General features: G+C 38.5%; 1 long non-coding RNA gene across 1 annotated transcript; it reads right to left on the reverse strand.

Annotated features, from left to right (window-relative positions):
* Window positions 1-9,510: 9,510 nt before the first annotated feature.
* LOC107826764 (uncharacterized) lies at window positions 9,511-11,402 on the reverse strand. Its single transcript, XR_012705249.1, has 2 exons — window positions 10,901-11,402; window positions 9,511-9,900 (listed from the first exon to the last, which is right to left on the reverse strand). It is a non-coding gene; the product is annotated as an uncharacterized LOC107826764 (long non-coding RNA).
* Between the last annotated feature and the right edge of the window lie 2,873 nt (window positions 11,403-14,275).

Here is a 14,275-nt window from a genome sequence, read left to right on the forward strand (position 1 = left end):
GGCACGATTCCCGAAATTACCAAAACCCGAGCCCCAGGCCCATGCCTCGGAATCGGGTAAAATTTACATTTTTAGAATCCTCATACCCTCACGAGTCTAACCATACCAAAATTATCCAATTCCGATACCATTTGGTCCTTCAAATCATCATTTTACATTTTTGAAAGGTTTCACAATTTTCTTCCCAAATTCCATCCTAAATCATGAATTAAATGATGAATTCAATGATAGAGTCATGTACTCTAGCCAAATTTGAGTTAAAATCACTTACCCCGATGAATTTCGTGAAAAACCTTCGAAAAATCGCCAAAATCCGAGCTCTCTAGGTCAAAATATCAAATAAAACCCAAAACCTCGTATTTATAGAGTACCTCTCAGATTTCACCCTCCGCGGGCCGCACAAAACTGACCGCGGTCCTCACAAACCAGTGCGGTCCGCACAAAAATGACCGCGACTGCACAACTTTCCTCTACAATAATAGACTTTAGCATTTTGGCCATAACTTTTAATACAGATGTTCAAATTGCAATATCTATACCTTTCTGGAAACTAGACACGAAGGGATACAACTTTCGTTTTGGAATCATCTCAAAATTCCTTGTAGATCAAAAGATATCAACTTCTGAAGTTTAATCGACGACCTGCGGATCTTCATGACCGCGAACCGCGGACCATTTTCCATGCCCTGCACTAAACCACCGCGCCCAGCACTAAATTCACCGCGCCCACCACTAAAACTTCTGCCCCCATCCATTTTCTAAGTTTAGGAATGTCCGGACTCGCTCAAAACTCACCCGAAACACACCCGAGGCCCTCAAACCTCAACCCAAACATACCAATACCTCCCATAACATCATTAACACCTTGTCGAGCTTTCGAATCACTCAAAACAACATCAAAACACCAAAATCAACTTCGGATTCAAGCTTAAGAACTTAGAAATTTCAAATTCCACAAACAACGCCGAAAACATATCAAATCAGGTCCGATTGACCCCAAATTTTGCACACAAGTTATAAATGACATAACGAAGTTACTGCAACTCTCGGAATTTCATTCCGACCTTTATATCAAAATCTCACCTATCAACCGGAAATCACCGAAATCTCAATTTCGCCAATCCAAGCCTAAACCTTCCACGGACTTCCAAAATGCATTTCGATCACGCTCCTAAGTCCCAAATCACCTAACGGAGCTAACCAAATCATAAAAATTCCCATCCGAGATCAAATACACATAAGTCAAATTTTGGTCAAACCTTTCAAATTTAAGGCTTCAAACTGAGAACTGTTCTTCCAAATTCATTCCGATTACCATGAAAACCAAAACCAACGATTTACATAAGGCATAATGTATACGTAGGGCAAGTCATGCCCGAAGACTGGTGATCAAAGTGCAAAAGTTCAAAATGATCGGTCGGGTTGTTACATCCTCCCACACTTAAACACTCATTCGTCCTCGAACGTGCCCAGAGTTGTTCTAGAAGCCAACCAATAGCTGAATAACTTTACCATGCATATGCCTGGGGTGATCCCACGTCACCCTATCTCATATAGGTCTGATAACACATTGTAACTAAAATTTTTACAGTCCAAATCCCATAAACCATAGAACCACATTTCAACTTCTAAAGTTATCGATACGATCAGAATCTCACATCTATTTTCATAATTAGCCTGAATAAGCTGTAATCACCCATACTTGCAATCTCAGGTGCAATCACTTGATATGACACATAACTCAAACACTCGTAGTGATAACTTCTAATTATAGCAGCTGCACACAACACCGGAACACCGATAGAAAAACTCTTATCAACTAGAGTCTCACCCCAACACCTTCCTATACTGCCAATGATCACTAAAACACGCGGTAAGCCATAACCATTTCCCAGATTAACCATTCAAAAGGACACTCTTCATTTGGAAAATACCACAACAAATTTCTGAGCTGAAGCTCGATATTATCCTTCCAATATGCTGAATTCGAACTCGTTCGTATTCATTAATGATCCCAACGATTTCCTCTAATCCAACACACCACTCTGGTGACATGGCACCTTAATATAGGCCTAAGCCACAACTTGCATAATACGCGCACCAATAAGCAACAGTCCAAACATACCTCCAATCATGAAAATGACTCAAATGAAAGAGTTGTACTTCAAGCTCACTAGTACCGCCACAACACAAGGCTGAGAACCCGACTCGCATCGTAGGAACGTAACACATGAATCTAACCCGCAAGATCATACCTCCACATAACCTCTCTACGATGTGCGATCCTATCTAATATTGCTCTATATGGACCACCTCAAGTCACTATGCTCGAAATCGATAACCACGTACAATTTGATGTCTAGAACCAAAGAAATCATCATACCCACGGTAGAGAAAATAACCTACATCACACAAACCCGACAGGACATAACCAATACACCATTCACCGAGCAACACCAAATTTCTCTTCCCTCTCGACTTCCACTATGAAACCCCAATCGAACCGTACCATAAGTGCCTATAGTCAACGAATCATAACACCTTGCAAAATAGAAAGGTAACTCATAGATCTCCCCAGATTACTAATAAGCTCAATAACAATCGAATCAACACATCCCTCAACAATACAATTCGGAGCCAACCAAGCCGACTCAAATTAGAACACGTATCCGTGTTGGCCTGCCAACGAACTCCTTATCACGAAAATCCTGGAGCTGCTCTACAACTCCCTTAACTCTGTCAGTGCCATACGATACGGTACTCGACATCGAATCAATACCAAAATCAACAACCTTGCCTGGCGATATGCCCGGCCACAAGAAACACATCCGAAAAGTCCCTCACCAGCAGAACTAAATCAATATGAGGAGCCTCAACACTGGCTCCCATTACAAGAGCCCAATTAACAAAGGAAAATCCTTTCCAGCCATCCGCTGGGCCTTCAATATGTAAAAATCTCTCTAATAGGACATGATCCATCGAACATCGCCACTCAATTCGTAGCATTTTCCGGCATTGACAATAGTGCCACCTTAGCGCAATAGCCCAGAATAACACAACACGGAGACAACCAGTCTGAACCTCATATCACGTCTAAGATCTAATCTACCAAGTAACAAAAGATCCGTTCGGGTCTCCAAACCCCGATAGTCACTAAACAGTGCCGATATACACGATCTACAACCACACATAGCCTGAATATAAGAACTTCCGTCTCTAAATCTAGACGGCACATGAACCACCACATTCGATCCCAACTTCGCCGTCCGAATATATGCCACACCTCTAATACCCAGTCACATCACCAGAGATACTCTAAAATTCTTCTATGCCACCAAGCAAACTCGAATATCAGCAGTCGATCTAGCCCGACCAAAGTGCCATCAACTTAATCATATTGCTTTTATTTTTCTGAAACATATAATCTAGTCAAATCATTTCCTTAATCATCTGAAGATCCCTTCTCAAACCATCTGACGTTCATTTCTCTAATTATCTGAAACTACCCGCTGCCTAAGAGTTTTATGAACTCCCTTCCAGAACTGAACTGAACCTTACACAAACTAATCTCGATCCTCCACTACATATCGCACATACCATACCATCCTAGTATAACATGAGAACTTCATCTCCCTTTCGAGCCATATACATCTACGTACTCAACTAGTCAAGAACTTTCCATTGATCCTATCACGAAGAAAAATCTCTATACATCACATGCTACGCATGCCTATAGATAATATACATCTCCAAACCATAGTAGAAATCCTCAAGGACTCTCCGAATTCCATTTGCACAAATTCAACTGATCCTTCTACTAGACCAAGCTAAGCAAGCCATCAAAACCCAAGAGCATTGCTGCAAAATACCTGTAAGAACTCATTACCTCGAACACACACAAGGAGTTAATCATATCCTTACCATACTGATCCGGTCTACTATCAAGCTTCTCCATCTATCTAAACTTCCTTCTGATTCATCTTCAACTTGCAATTCCCTCTTGCTATAGCACCAAAATTGTTCAACCTAGGCTTACCACACAAGATCCAAGCATAAAACCACACTGTCTAAGAACCATAAGCCGCTGACTACTCTCTTAAATATTCCAAAAACAGTACATTCGAAATACTTCGCTCTGAAGAACTTCCTGCGGATCTAAATCCGTTACCTCCTGATATTAATACATAGAATCCCACAATTAATATAGAAAACACCACAAGTCTTGACGTCTTCCAAGGAAAACTCAGTTTCTATCCATAAGTACAACTTGAAAGCCTCCAATTATTGCATGTAAAATTTGAACACAATAGGACCATTCTCTAGAGGTATCCACTCTACTCAAACCGCAGTTAGATTGATTAAACATAACGATCAACCTGTGCTTCATTTGCGCTCCGACACTGCAGAATGTGACCTCATTTCAATATAACCAAGCAACTTCTTACCCTATGCACCGAGCATTCCTTACCACCACAACTCAAGTCATTCCCCGATTCTCGTACACCCATAAGGCATAACATAACCTTTATTGAAATTTCCTTTACTCGAGCCATAACTAATTCACAAATACGCCTCAAACTGGAACCATTAAAGCACATAACTGTGAAATCAACTATTCAATAGCGGACTCCCCCACTTGGATCAAAGCCATAGATAAAAACACGCACCATAACTTATAACGCGTATACTTTATTGTTTCCATAATACCATAGTGAGATTAGACTCAGTCCTTCATAAGCTCTTGAAACACCGACCATCACGTACTTTAACTCTATGCAAATCTCGCATTCACTCTCGTAACAGTTAAGCCCACTCTATTAAGTGACCCAAATTTAAATTTCAACACATATGTTTCACTTGTGAATGAGATCTTCTAACAGACAGCATAAGGATCACACAATCTCAGAACACCACAGGAGACAACCCGCCTACTTCACCTCAATATAACATTTCTGTATACCTTCCACCGTCATACACATTACACAGTCACTTAATCTTCCTGAGTTTGAACTCATACCGCAACATGAAATTTACTTCACTCCAACTAAGAGACATGAAAAGATTCTTCACGCGCCCATAAATCGGGGCTACACTTCCAACCACAATGGAAATCAAACACTTAATAGTTCATCTATCATCCATCAGACCTTCCTCATCACTTCCAAGTAATATAGATACCTCTCGCAGTACCAACATACTCATCACATAGTTGTCAGCCATCACTTCTACTAATAGAAACAATACCGCACATATAAGTTCAAAACATTTGCTCACACAATCAGCACCTCGGTGCTCAAGCCATAAGCAAAGATCCGGCCTCAAGTCCTCTAGACTGGCCCAATATCAAACTCACATAGATCATATCTCGCCCCTCGATCAGGGAATCACAAGCCATCAAGGCATATCTGATGCTGAGCACTCATGCGCACATACGAACACGTGGAAGGAATTTCAAGAGTTACTTTTCAAGCTGAATCAAGGACGCACGATAAGAATTCAAGAATGCAAAGTTTTCATAAAGGTTCTGCAGCCTCTCGAGGATAAATACAGACGTCTCCGTACCGATCCGCGAGACTCTACTAAACCTGCTCATGACTCGTGAGACCTATGTAACCTAGGCTCTGATACCAACTTGTCACGACCCAATTCCCGAACCCAGGCGTGATGATGCCTATCGTGAAGACAAGGCCAGCCAGACCAAAATAGGACACCTCTTTAAGCAGTTAATTATCATAAACAGTAATAAACATAATATAATATCCATAGGTTGCGAAAACTTTAACGATAACAACAGTGGAAACCATCCCGACACAGCCCAAACCGGGGTGTCACAAGTCACGAGCTACTACAGAATATTCTATAGGTCTACAAAGTACGGAATCCGATACAACAGTCTGAAGAAAACATAAATGATAGAGGATAAGAGAGCCAAGGGGCTGCGGACGTCAACAACTACCTCGTAACTCCAAATTACTACCTAGCCTGGAAGGAATCAGTGCTCAGGTGTGGACTCTGCTATGCCTGAATCTACACACATGGTTCAGGGAGTAATGTGAGTACTCCGACTCAGTGAGTAATAATAACAAATAACGGCTGAAAGCAAGAAAACACGTACATGCACAAAACATTCTATACAGAAGCAGTGAAATCATTTAAAACCAGTAAATCAGTGGAGTATCAAATGAAATCTCTTTTAAAGCAATTAAAACAGGTAATTTGGCAGTAAATAATAAGTAGAAATATGCCCCTCGAGCTTAGTATCAAAATACAAGTAGAAATCTGCCCCTCGGGCACAATATCAAAATAACAAGTAGAAATCTGCCCCTCGGGCACAGTATCAGTCACTCAGTACAGTATCAGCCCCTCGGGCTCACTCTCAAAATAGTATCAGCCCCGCGGGCTACCTCACAATCACTCATATCAGCCTCTCGGGCATAATATCAATCACTCAACATAATGGGTACCCGCACTCACTGTGGGTGTGCAGACTCCAGAGGGGCCCCTTACGGCCCAAGCGCTATATCAAGCCACCTCGTGGCATCATCACTCGGCACTCGGCCTCACATTACTCGGCAATAGGCTTCACATCACTCAAGCCACCTCGTGGCATATAAAGTATCTCAGGCCCTCGGCCTCATATCACTCAGCATATCCTCACATATGGCCCTCGGCCTCACACAGTCCAAAAATCATCACAAGCCCCTTGGGCATTAGTAAAATAGTAGTCTCAGCCCAAAACATAATGTAGAAATATCATTTAAATTTAAAATCTGAATAAAAGTGGCTGAGTTTGTAAAACAGTAGATATCAATAGGACTGAGTTCAAATAATAAGTCAAGGAGTGAGGAAACAGTGATAAAAATCCCCGAAGGGTTCAAATAGTGGCACGAAGCCCAAATATGGCAATCAGCCCAAATCATGATGATAACAAATGAATTTCAGTTAAATACGCGGTAAAATCATCAATCGGGACGGACCAAGTCACAATCCCCAGTAGTAAAAGACCCCACGCTCATCATCCAACGCGTGTCTCACCTCAATATAGCACTACGATGTGCAAATCCGAGGTTTCAAACCCTCAGGACATCATTTACAACTATTACTCACCTCGAACCGGCGAAATTTCTAGCTCGCGACGCCTTTGCCCCTCAAATTGGCCTCCACGCGCGTCGAATCTATCCAAAATCAGAACGAATACATCACAATATGCTAAGGGAGCAAAGGCCAAGCGAAAACAATCAACAAAGGGCACAATTCCCGAAATTACCGAAACCCGAGCCCCAGCCCACGTCTCGGAATCGGGTAAAATTTACATTTTCAGAATCCTCATACCCTCACGAGTCTAACCATACCAAAATTATCCAATTCCGATACCATTTGGTCCTTCAAATCATCATTTTATATTTTTGAAAGGTTTCACAATTTTCTTCCCAAATTCCATCCCAAATCACGAATTAAATGATGAATTCAATGATAGATTCACCTACTCTAGCCAAATCTGAGTTAAAATCACTTACCCCGATGAATTTCGTAAAAAACCTTCGAAATATCGCCAAAATCCGAGCTCTTTAGGTCAAAATATCAAATAAAACCCAAAACCTCGTATTTGTAGAGTACCCCTCAGATTTCACCCTCCGCGGGCCGCACAAAAACTGATCGCGGTCCGCACAAAAATGACCGCGGCCGCACAACTTTCCTCTGCATTGAAAAGCTTTAGTATTTTGGCCATAACCTTTACTACATATGTCCAAATTGCAATATCTATACCTTTCTGGAAACTAGACACGAAGGGCTACAACTTTTGTTTTTGAATCATCTCCAAATTCCTTGTAGATCAAAAGATATGAGCTTCCGAAGTTGGACCGATGACCTGCGGATCTTCATGACCGCGGACCGCGGACCATTTTCCGCGCCCAGCACTAAATTCACCACGCCCAGCACTAAAACTTCTGCCCCCATCCATTTTCTAAGTTCAGGAATGTCCGGACTCGCTCAAAACTCACCCGAAACACACCCGAGGCCCTCAAACCTCAACCCAAACATACCAACACCTCCCATAACATCATTAACACCTTATCGAGCTTTCGAATCACTCAAAACAACATCAAAACACCAAATCAACTTCGGATTCAAGCTTAAGAACTTAGAAATTTCAAATTCCACAAACAACGCCGAAACATATCAAATCAGGTCTGATTGACCCCAAATTTTGCACACAAGTCATAAATGACATAATGAAGCTACTGCATCTCTCAGAATTTCATTCCGGCCTTTGTATCAAAATCTCACCTATCAACCGGAAATCACCGAAATCTCAATTTCGCCAATCCAAGCCTAAACCTTTCACGGACTTCCAAAATGCATTCCGATCACGCTCCTAAGTCCCAAATCACCTAACGGAGCTAACCAAATCATAAAAATTCCCATCCGAGATCAAATATACATAAGTCAAATTTTGGTCAAACCTTTCAAATTTAAGGCTTCAAACTGAGAACTGTTCTTCCAAATTCATTCCGATTACCATGAAAACCAAAACCAACGATTTACATAAGGCATAATGTATACGTAGGGCAAGTCATGCCCGAAGACTGGCGATCAAAGTGCAAAAGTTCAAAACGATCGGTCGGGTTGTTACATCCTCCCACACTTAAACACTCTTTCGTCCTCGAACGTGCCCAGAGTTGTTCTAGAAGCCAACCAATAGCTGAATAACTTTACCATGCATATGCCTGGGGTGATCCCACGTCACCCTATCTCATATAGGTCTGATAACACATTGTAACTAAAATTTTTACAGTCCAAATCCCATAAACCATAGAACCACATTTCAACTTCTAAAGTTATCGATACGATCAGAATCTCACATCTATTTTCATAATTAGCCTGAATAAGCTGTAATCACCCATACTTGCAATCTCAGGTGCAATCACTTGATATGACACATAACTCAAACACTCGTAGTGATAACTTCTAATTATAGCAGCTGCACACAACACCGGAACACCGATAGAAAAACTCTTATCAACTAGAGTCTCACCCCAACACCTTCCTATACTGCCAATGATCACTAAAACACGCGGTAAGCCATAACCATTTCCCAGATTAACCATTCAAAAGGACACTCTTCCTTTGGAAAATACCACAACAAATTTCTGAGCTGAAGCTCGATATTATCCTTCCAATATGCTGAATTTGAACCCGTTCGTATTCATTAATGAAAAAGTGGCTAAATTTCGATTACTTTTGAAACTGTGGCTATTATTCAATTATCAGTTGTAAATCTGGTTATTTCTGATTCCCCCAACCTTTTAATCTAAAACTTGGAGAGCATGTGGAAATAAAGATTTGAGATACTTTATATTCCGGTGCAATTTATTATACACAACAATATGAAAAGTTTAAAATTACGAACAACTAGGTGCCTACAGACTTCTTTGGTGTAGAATAAGCTTAAAGATGCAAATATATAGTACTAATGGATGGAGCGGGAGAACTAGTCAGAGGTCAAAGTATGAAAAATGGATTTCCTATTGATTTCCTCGTTTATTAAGTCTACATGTTATTACAAATAAATTACAACTTTTATCGAAACAATAAAACACACATTTTGAATAAAATAAAATAAAGTAGAAAGTCGCCACCACAAAGGAAGAGGAGAGAGAGAACTACTCCAAAGGAGAAATTGAATTTAGGTGTAGCCTTTGAGGGCTTTATATTGGAGGATCCCTTTGTAAAGTGCTTGCCGATTCAAGGGCATGGATTCCATGCTCTCGCTATCTGATATTTCTTGACGAAACCTCCTCTTTGGACAATGATCGACACCTTCACTTTTTTTTAAAGCGCCCAACTTCACAACTTCGTTCGAGAACTTCACCTTCTTTTGTTGGTCTTTCTCCGATCCTGAAATTCAAAACATTCACCAATTTATTTCTCAGCAACTTGAATCATGTATGTTAATACAAGTGATTTCCTCATTTTTTAACATTATTTCCATCTATTACACATAACTAGCTAGTGGCGAAGACATCCTTCTATAATTAAGGGGTGTAATGACGTTGCTTCACCAAAAAGAATAATACATATTATATTATACCAATATTGCTTGAAAATAGTATAAAGTAAACATCAAGGATAATATATAAAGCCTTAAAACTTCTATAGTCCCAAATACAATCACATTAACAAGTTGAGTTATGATAATAGAAAGAAATAGCTTTTTATAAAATTCTAAAATGCGCAACTACAAGTGACATATTGGGGAGGTGGGGAGGAGGAGGGAATGGATTTCTATGTTCTTCAACATAAATTTGAATGAGAGATCAAGTACTATGAGAGCAATCAAAATACTTACCAGATTGGGCAGCGAAATGAAATACTATCACTTCTAGCTTTTTTATCAAAACAATACTTTCTTGATTGCCGTACATTCTCACTTGGTATAAGGAGAGACAACAATAAAATTTACCACAAATCTATTACCCTTTGAATAGTTAATATCATTGTATCCTGTAGTACTAGCACAAAATAGGAAAGGACTCACCATATCTGATTCGGAAATATAATCCTTGTATTTAAGATTTTATTTTTCTTGATCTCAAGTTATATTGATCTAATAAAATAAGATACTCCCGCAGTCCCATTTTATATGGTCTTGTTTGACTAGAGATAGAGTTTAACAAAAAATAAAAAACATAAGAAACTCATACTCTAAAATAAGTCATAGATATATGTATGACTATAAATTAGTTAATTAATGATAAATCATGAATTTTAAAATTAAATTATTTTTCAATATAGAATTGTGTCCTTATTCTGGACAGACTAAAAGAAAAAAGACAAGTCATATTAATGAAGTAGGGTCATTTTGTTGCATATAAATAAATAAGGGCAAGATGTATACGTATTTCAAACTCTATCTTCTTCATAAAATCAGAAAGAATGTGCTTATGGACTTTCAAGGCAAGGAGAACAACACTTCCTGAGACTGCAAAAACAGCCACGACTCCAGCTCCCAACGAATTCTCCATTAATTTCTCCCTTTTGATATTTCCAAATCTCTTTCAAAATTTCTTTTTCTGGATATGTTTTGGGGCAAAACCTCAAAGAAAATTTTCTTGGATAACTACAAAAGAAAACATTTTCTTGACTTAAAGATGAGGTTATGGGAAAAATTCAAGGGGCAGAAAATATTCATTTGAAGGAAAAGTTTGGAGGGAAGGAAGAAGGAGGTATTCAATGGAAATGAAATTATGAATCTTTCAACAACTCTTTGTTTCTTTTCATTAGTTTTGTCCAATGCCATCAGCAAAATTTTAAGGCATTGACTCTGTTTGATGACCTCAAATGACAACTACCCTTATATTCTGTTGTGGATTCTGAATCTGTTTATAACTAAAAGTTAGCTATGTCCTAGAAATTGATTGGTCTTTTAACATGTCAATTGTTGAGTTTTGTGAAATGATAGGAATGCCCTTGAGAAACCATATTTCTTTTATTTAAACAAAAGTGGAGGTTATTACAAGTTATGTTGCAACATAATATAAAAATAGAATGATTAAGACATATTAAGTTAGTAAAAAAACAATGACAATGCAAATTAAAGAATATATTTAAAGTGCCCATGAATTCGACTTATTTAATCTTTCTACGTATTATATTTGGAGCAATGCTTTAAAACTGAGAATAAGGAATGTAAAGAAATTTTCTATCTTTCGACTAAAACATCGTGTGAATAACAATTTTAAATACCTATATTTGATTTATTACGTTTAGTACAACATGATGTGCTTTTCATTATAGTCAATATGTTATGCTTTCTTAATTGAGTAATTTAATTATTGTTGAATATCCCACAAAATATTATAGCAACTAGTTTACATATACTGATAAGAAAAAATAAAATCGGATAATGAAAAAATAAGACGAAGTTATTACATCCACTAACAGGACAGAAAATAAAATTAAGAAAATGAAGACAAGAAGGGGTAAAAGTGTCATATAAAATACAGGGTTAGGTCTACAAAAGTCAAATTTTGAGAGCTGGTGTTAGATGCATATGTTTGGTGTTGGGTATCTATGGACATCCGATGGGAGTTTGTTATTTAAGAATATTTATGAGTCCCAACTTTCCAACGGCACTTTTTCTCCCAAGCATTTATCTTAGTAAGGATTATGAACATGAATTACAAAAGGACTGTTAGAAAAATACCTTATATTTTACTTTATGTATGTTTCATTTTTCTTTTTTAGTGTAATCCAAGAATGAAGTAGGGGTAGAATTACTGAATGTATATGAGCTGTGACCATCTCCAAAAATATGCCTTAATCTGTGGCAGATCAACTATAGGGGGAGCCGCGAGGTGCTATCATGTCAAGCCCAAGGTTCACTCGCTTTGGACAACTAAGATTTACAGCTTGTTCTACGTTCGACGAATTTTCTTCCGGGGAATTCAACTCTTCTTTCATAGATTGGGAACATAATAAGTACCAGTAGCCTATTGAGTTAGATGAGCTAGATGACTTTTGATGTTCTATACTTCAATACCACACAAGAGGAGGGGGGGGGGTTGATTTGTGTGGTGCCCAATTTTTCGTTTAACCTGATTATAGAAGGACCTGGTTCTTTTATGTGTTCCAACTACTACAGTTGCAGAATAATAAATATAGAAATTAAAGAACACAGAGGTTTTACGTGGAAAACACCTGGCTCAAAAGGTGAAAAAACCACGACCTACCTTCCAGTAGGATTTTCCCAAACTATCCACTAAAATCACTGAGCGAAAAACTGCATTTATAAAAACTCTTTTGTAAATCTAGGATTAACTCTAATCCCGTTGTAGCACACAGCCTCAACTGTTGCGACAACTTCAAGTTAATTCTAACTTGAAAACTCTAAGTACCTAATACAATTGATTCTAGATAAAGCTGAAAGGTACAATATTAAAATACCTACTACAATTGAACTAGAATAAAAAGACAGACATTTAGAACTGGTTCTTCTATCTGGTTCAACTAGCTTCAGGATTACACGCTTGAATCACACATAAATTGCTTGCAACATTGCCTTGCTATTTTGCTCTCAATTCACGTTTAACTTCTGCTTATGTGCATTACCTGTAAAAGAGAACAACACTGATATTTATGTTGTTAGTAAAAAGACATTGACTAGAATACAAATGCTACTCTTCCTTGGTGGAAGAGTTCTAGTTGGTCTTATCCTCTAACTCTATCCATTTCTTAAGTCGTGTTTCTCTTTGTGTAAGGAGTCTTTCTCCTTATCCAATATGCAACCTTTTCGATCAGGATCAGGAGATATCATTTCGGGTAAGTTAGGTTTATCTCCTTCACGTGCATCTCACATGTTTGAGTTGTTTATCACTGTGCTTCACAAGATGGACCTGGTCCATGTCTGAGTTCTTTTGTCAGTCTTTAAAACTTTATCTTTACTTGGGCCAACAAATTCTCCCTTTTTGATGATGACAAACTCTGTGCTTTTCACTCACTTAGGCCCTGTCAGAACTCAACTTATTCATCAATACAAAGTTAGAAAAATTTACTTATCATCAAGGACCAGGTTCATTAGGTTATAAACATCACTTATTCAGAATATATAAAGCACAATATCTCCCCCCCCCCTTTTGGCATCATCGAAAAGTTGCATAAACAAAGTGTGATTCCCAGAATTTTAATAATTACTCATGGCCACTGGGGCAACTGCAAGTGCAATCATGGATTAATCATCAGTAATCAAGCAAACACATTCAAACTATCAAGGAAATATTAACAATCAACAAGAGCAAAAACATTAGATTTCATTGATAGGAGATATGTTGCTACCACAATCCACCAAAAGAAAGCAAAAATATTCAAACATGAGCAAAAAAAAGAGAAATCCCTAATCTGGGTCACTGGTGATACAAGACAGGTTCCGGAGATGAAGGCTAGAAGTACGATCCGGATTTCTCACACTCGGGAGTCGTGATGGCGCCTACAACTGAAAGCTAGGCAAGCCAATCATTTTCAATACTTACCATTTCCATTTTAATCCTTTAACAGTTATGAATTAACATTATATAAACAGCGGAATTAAATAAGCGAAAGAACAGAATGTAACAATTTAAATATTACCGATACAAATCCTTAAACATAAACTACCCAGAACTGGTGTCACAATTTCATAGACTGTCTAAAAGTACTACAAATAAGGGTCTGAAAGATAAATACAAAGCTGTTTCTGAAATACATAAAAGAAACAAAATGGGAAGTTAGAAGGAGG

This window comes from Nicotiana tabacum, chromosome 22, assembly GCF_000715075.1.
Source record: "Nicotiana tabacum cultivar K326 chromosome 22, ASM71507v2, whole genome shotgun sequence".
Classification (NCBI taxonomy): domain Eukaryota; kingdom Viridiplantae; phylum Streptophyta; class Magnoliopsida; order Solanales; family Solanaceae; genus Nicotiana; species Nicotiana tabacum.